The 7,323-nt window shown below is 37.6% G+C and overlaps 1 pseudogene across 1 annotated transcript; it reads right to left on the reverse strand.

Annotated features, from left to right (window-relative positions):
* Window positions 1–4,405: 4,405 nt before the first annotated feature.
* Window positions 4,406–5,347, reverse strand: LOC308263465 (NFATC2-interacting protein-like; annotated as a pseudogene). Its single transcript has one exon. The product of its transcript is annotated as an NFATC2-interacting protein-like (transcript).
* Window positions 5,348–7,323: the final 1,976 nt, after the last annotated feature.

Genomic DNA, 7,323 nt, shown 5'->3' on the forward strand with positions numbered 1-7,323 from the left:
GGCTGTGGTAATTTTGTAAAATGACTACTATAAATTTCGCTAAATTGATTGACTCTTTTCATAAAATATTTCTCTGTAGAATGTAACATTATAATATGTAGTAGGACTTCTATCAAAACCAAAGCTAGTCATTTCACAATGTGCTACTGATTTATCAACTAAGTTTTTGTAATATTCTAAATTCCTTGCTTTCACTTCAACGTTTGCAGTATCTTCAATAGTAGTTTTCATCTCCCCTCCAAAAATCAAAACTAAAACATGTTCATTGCTCATTCATAGAAGTAACTCTCATCCATTAAAAATTTACTATGGATTCTCCTTCATTGTCTAGAGTTTCTCTTATGATTTTTTTCTCCCAAGGTTCCACATATTAGGGAGAGCATCTGATTTCTTACATTTTGCAACAGACTAATCTCATTTAGCATGATATTCTCCAGTTCCATCCATTTCCCTGCAAATTACATATTTTTTTCTTATTTATGACTGAGTAAAATCTCATTGTGTATATATTTTATAGTTTTATAATCCATTCATCTGTTGATGGACATCTTGGCTGGCTCCAGAGTTTTGCCACTATGAATTGTACAGCTATGAACATATATACACATGCATTAGTTTGGTATTATGGTGTCCATTCTTTTGGGCAGATACTCAGGAGTGGTACTGTTGGGTCATATGGTAGATTTGTTCCAGAAGAAGGAGGAAAAACCATAGATGATCAAATAAGGAGACCTAGTTGGGGGGATGGCAGGAGGAAGAGGGAAATTCCCTATTGTACATGATGCACATTCACAAACATATTAAAGTCAGTCACTAGGCCAAACATGAGAAGGAGGGAGGGGGAAGGAATGTGGTAGGAGTTGGTAGAGGGCTAAATGACTGTGATGTATACAAATATGTCTCTACTATCTTGTACTCCTTTAAGATGTATGACGACCATACACCAATAAAATAATTAAAAATACTTTATCGTGGAATTACTTTATCATTTCAATATAATTTTCAGGGTCAACCACAATTTCCAATTTTCTTGCTATTTACACAAAATCTGCAGTTCTTTTCTTCATTTGTCCCTATAGTTGTTGCTGTATATATAATCAGCTTTTCCAAACTCCTGTTAATGTTTACATTTTGGCTTCATCCTATGACTCATGAATATTCTTAGTGATATTTGTAATGGGAAAACCTTTCAGAATGTTTTCAATTTACACTTCCAAGGCCCATCACAGGAATCACTGCTGCTGGAAGGTACAGCCTTATGAAATGTAGCTGTTCAATGTTGAAACTTAATACTTTAAGACACTCCTGAAACCAGGTGCTGAAAACTGAATGTGGTATTAAGAGACATGAAAACAACATCGGTTTCTCTGCACAACTCCATCAGAACTCTTAGTGAGCAGATGAATTTTCAATAAGTGATAATACTTTGAAAAAAAAAAAGAACTTCTTTATTCTGAACACTAGGTCTCTACAGGGGGCTTCAAGTATTCAGTGAAGCATGTCCTAAACAGATGTGCTACCATACAGGCTTTGTTGTTCCATTTACAGAGCACAGACAGGAAAGTTTGTATAGTTCTTGAGGGCCATGGAATTTTTAGAATTTAGGTACATGTGTATAAAACTTCAATTTAATGTCACCAGCTGAATTAACCCCTAAGAGGAGAGTTAACCTTTTATTTCTTTTCCTTAGGGAGACAACTTTTTTTCTTGCAGCTTTATAAACCAATTTCTCTTAACTTCAAATTTTTCTTCTATAATCCCTCATATCTCTCAACTTTCAGATACTTGAAAAGAATCCCTTCCTCTGCTCCAGGCTTTGGCTGGAGACGATGTTGTTCCCGGTTTGTTCATGTTTTCAGACCACTAAACAATTCTTCATAGGAGAAATAAGGCTGTTTTACTTCTTTATTTGCTTGTTCATTGAATTAGTAATTTTAATTTCCTTTAATTATTTTAATTTGCATTCATAACCTGATTAACTGTTAAAAGAGCCTAGTTTTTTGGACTGTCATTGCTTTCAAATTAACTTTTTTACTAAGTTTCATCATTTCTAGCTTTTTATTTAAAATGAAAGATATTTCTTTCTTTTGATCACATTATGCCATTGCAGGGTTATTGATTGACCTAGTTTTAATTTTATTGTTTTTTTAATGTACTTCCTTTTATCTGTTGAGATGGAATTCAAAATTTTAATTTGCTCTAACGTATTAGTGTATATAAAGGTTTTACAAAATAGAAACCTCTACTATAACATACATTACTTACATGTTATAACATTCAAAGGAATCCCATGTTCCAACAAAAACAATTTTTAAGAAGTTGACATATTTTTGCTGAAATTATACCACACACCAGTAGAAGGTTAATGGCTTTTTTCATAGACAAAACTGAGAAAACTATCTCATTAGATGGTAAAAAATAAAACTTGATCTCATATGCAAAGGTACATCTCAAAGAGTTTTAAAGTGATGTTGAATATCTAGCAACCAGTATAGCCTGGCATGAACCAATGAGAACCAGTGTTTCACCACTCAGAATGGCTGCCACCAGTATACCACACAAGGGGATATTAGCTGGATGTCAGCCCTAGTTAGTAATCTCAATATAAGAGAAAAAATTGATGAACTAACAGAAAAAAATGAAAATGTCTTAAATTAGTTTTAAATAAATAAAAAAACAAACTTTATAACAAATTTATTCATTTGTCTATATTAAAATTAAGAATGTTTTTTCAGTGAAAAATCTCCCTAGAAACACAAACTATCATTCTGAGAACTATTTGCAGTTGCCTGGAAATATACAATAACTCCTTGAAATAAACAAACAGAAAGGGAAATCCCAAGAGAAAATGAATGATTTACAGAAAGAGAAACCAGGAACACCAAATGGTTTATGGAAAGATTCCCAAAACTCATGGTGACCAGATGAAGGTACATTAAACACTAGGCCATGGGTGGTGGCACACACTTGTAATCCCAGCATTCAGGAGACAGAGGCCAGAGGATCATTGTTCACCAACAGCCTCAGCTACTGAGGTAGGCCCTTCGCAACTCAGTGAGACCCTACTTCAAAAATAAAAAGACTAAAAATGAGGGCTGGGGGTGTAGCCCAGAGGTACAATGCCCCTGGGTTCTATGCCTAGTACCACACACACACACACACACACACACACACACACACACACACACAGATGAAGGTACATTAAACACAATGCCACAGACCGTCAACTATCAGAAAGTTGGTCCATACCAAATGCTGATGAGGATCACCAGAAAGAAAGCCTCAAGTGGGAGGGTCATCCCCATTCTAAAGAAAACTCTGGAAAGCCAGAGAAATTAACCTGTATGACCCCAAATCTCATCCTGGTATGTGTGCAAGAGAACTGTTCACAGTGCAAAGAAGGGACATAGGAAAGGATGCTCATCATGGCCCTGGTCCAGTGCCAAGAAGTTAGAGGCACCAAGGTGTCTACAACTTAGGGCAACACGTGAGTAAAATGCAACGATGTCTTCGTGAAGTTCAAGTGGCAGATTAGAGCAACCACAGAGATGCAGGATAAATGACAGGGTAAGATCTATTGCACAATACCACCTAGGTAGAGATAAAGCACTGTAACACATAAAACAATGTATATTATAATGATATATTCGTATTAAAAATGTGAACATGGTATCTGGGCGTAGTGGCGCACACTTGTAATCCCAACATTTGTGACCCATAAGACCAAAGCATCCTTGCATGGAACTGTATTCCCAAGTCCAAAGCCAAGGCGCAGAATGTGTTCAGTTATGCCTTAAATGTGTGCACTGTGAAGTTTGTACTAGAAAGGGTGGGGTAAAGAGATGCCATGCCCATGCCTTCAAAAAAGTATACCCTTGTCTGCCTGTGTTTAAGCTATAGCATGTATGTTCTCGCTCATTTATTTTCCTACACACCAAGGAGCTCCACAGGTGAATGTGCTTCAAGCAAACTGAACTCCCACCCCCAAATGAGAGTAAGGCCATTGTTGGTCCTTCCTATGGCAAAAATTGCAGGCCTAAAGTCCATAACTCAACCCTCATTTGTTTCAACTCATTATTTAAACATGAACAAGGTTTCATAGAGCAGACACTTTAGTGAAGAAAAGGGTGATAATAGAGGTGAAAAGGTAGGAGTCCCAGGGACTCTGAAACAGCACATGTGCAGGAAACCCTGGCCAACCAGCGTAGCAACAACCACTATACAACTAACCAAGTATAAGGACTTAAAACCAAAGTCAATAGGAGATAGGGTTAGAGATCACCCCTTTATTTTGCTTCAGCTTAAAGATAAGTTCTTCCTCAGCTTCTGCTAGCCTTTATGAGGTAAAAAGAAGAGAGACTTTCTCCCCAAGTCCTACCTGGGAGTCCAAGCGGGAAGTGGGGTTTTAGCCCCAGACCTCAATGAGTTCCCCAGATTCCATGCTCAGATCGACCGGCAGCTCATTAGCTGAAACCTTTGTACTATCAAAGAAGAAGGAGAACTTGTGTCTGATGAGTCCCATGACCTCTTGATAGTGTGACATGAGGGTCTTGAGAGGAGAAACTTAGACAATGAGATCTCCAGCATTTAGTGTTTCTCCTTTCCTTGTACTCAAAGCTGGAGCTGTTGGGATGTCTCTGTGGCCCCTGAGGAGTTTGGTAGCACCACACAGTCAATGATGTGAGACACTCCAAACTTTAGATTTCTGGGAGTGTTGGGAGGACACAGCTCTGTCTCTCCAAACAACAAGAGGATCTTGCTTGAGACAGCCCCAAGATGGGTGGCCATGTAGTCTACAACCCTCTGAAGGGGCTCTGACATTCTGATGGACAATCTGACCATGTCAGCCTTGCACCAGATTTTGAGTGGGAAGAGCAGGGGGATCTCTGGAGAACAGGGCCCTTTACTAGGGCCACCTCATCATCTTGGCTCTGGTGATCTTGGCCTTGGTACTGCTTGGGGCTCAGACAGGAGTGGAGATCCTGGAGGCAATTGACCACATTCCTTAATTTCTGAGATGTCCAAGTAAGCTTTCTGCTCTTGGTCCTTAGTGGAAGTGGGGGCAAAGGAGAGGTATCCTGAACCAGCAACACCTTCTTTTTCTTCTCTTCTTTCTTCTTCCAGGGAGACCCTGGAAATGGTAGATCCTCATGGTGAAGATTGTTACAGTCTGCCATATCTGTCTCCTTCTCAGCCCCTGAAGGGCAGAGTTTCAGAGGAGACACAAGATCTGTGCTGAGACAAAGGCTACTTTGTACCTTCCTGGAGTATATGGGACCAATGGCATCTCCCTGGGATCCAGTAACTGCAGCCTTTGACCAGGGTCTGTGGGTTGCCTGCAGGCCATGCATCACTGCTGCTTCCATCCAGGGATGAGGCCAACACCGAGGACTCTGAGGGCAGAACCTCCACCATGGGCAGAACATGAACTGGATCCTCTCAGCACAGCTTTCCATGGCAATGCCCAGGAGATCCTCATTGCTGTCACTGACCAAGTCCATCAGTACTGTGCCCAGATTGTGGCAAGCTGTAGACCGCTAGGACCTCCTCAGCCAACAAGGCCACCTCAGAATCTCTGACCCATTCTCCTGATAGGTTCTTTCATAACACTCAATCAGTGACCTCGCCTTATTGTGTTTCATGAATAAGAAGTTTCTGGAAAGGGAGAAAAATAAGGGAACAATAAGTCTGAGTTCTAGCAGAGAAGTCGAGCCTCACATAGAATTTATAAATTATGTTTATTTTCTTCTATCACAAGGTTCATGGTGCCCCTAAACAATTACAGTGTTGTCATTAAAGGTCACTGACCACAGACAATTATAATAGACATAACAGTAATAAAAATGTTCAATATATTCTGCGCATTACCAAACTCTGTCACAGAATTGAGAAAGTGAGCAAATGCAGTTGAAAAAAAATGATGAAATCAGTCTGTCTTGATGCAGGGTTTCCACCAACCTTCATTTGGTTCAGTATGTAATATTTTCAAAGCATAAATAACAAAGTGAAGCAAGATAAAATCAGGTGTACCATCTCTTATATTGTGTTATAAAAAGTTTTCTATCATCATTTTACCCTATTTTTCTTAACTTGAGAATCATATTTTTTTTTTAAATGGAACCCAGGATTCTACCCCTGAGCTACATCCCCAGCCCTATTTTTTATTCCTTACTTTTGGAACAGGATCTCACTGAGTTGCAAAGGGCCTCATTAAGCAGTGAGGCTGTCCACAAACCGCAATCCGCCTTTCTCAGCCTCCCAAATGCTGGGATTAGAAGCATGTGCCACCATGTCTGGCTGGAGAATCAGATTTTTAACATAAGAGCTAGTCACACTTCTGTTAACTATGATCACCATCTATGATTCTATTTGAATAAATTCTTTAACTTAGAACTTTATAGGACAAGAAAAATTGTGATTGATTTCTTAAAAGATCAATGAACATTTCAGTATAAGCATTTTTAATGTCAGTATGAAAATACTTTAGCTATGAACTAAGTTGATCTATGGACAAATAAGACTAAGGGAATAAATCTAGTACCCTCTAAGTTCTAATCAATAGTTTTTGTTTCTATTCAGATATATAGATGACACACAATTATAATAACCTTTGGGGAGAAAGAGATTTCTGTGTCCTGGTAATCACACTGGTAATATATTTCTACTCTGATAAATATGGATGATACGGTGCTACAACTGATACTATTAATTCTTATCCAAACATTAAAAATTCATTACATTTACATTTTTTTATTTATTGTCTTATGTAGATTACATTGCTATAAAATCATACTTTAAAAAATTGATTTGGGATATAGATGTAATTTCTCCAAGTAACATACTAAGAGATACTAGAAAATGGCTAACACAATCCTAGTAAGTTATATTTGATGAATTCAAATTAAAAATAAGCTCAAATATTACATAGATAGTAGATATTCAATATCTCAGAGTTTCTATTTCTAATATTGTATCCTAAGGTGTTGTGATTCATAAGGATTAAACCCCTCTCTGGCAGTCAAGAGCTATAGGATATGTGCTACAAAATATCTAATCACAAGTTACCAGCTAAATCATTTTAGAGATTAATTTTCCATAATTTATACTCTATTAAATGATAGAAAATACTATTTCTATTCTATCATATTCATCAAGTAAGTAATTATGGAGATTTAAATAGGACTAAGAGGAGTGACTCTAAGTCACAGCCACAGTATGGAAAAGAATATATATATATATATATATACACACATACATGTGTATATATATTCTTGTATATAAAGAGTAGTAATATTTTAGAGAAATATGAGATGAATAATCCAT

This window comes from Muscardinus avellanarius (assembly GCF_963383645.1).
Source record: "Muscardinus avellanarius genome assembly, chromosome: 5".
Classification (NCBI taxonomy): Eukaryota; Metazoa; Chordata; class Mammalia; order Rodentia; family Gliridae; genus Muscardinus; species Muscardinus avellanarius.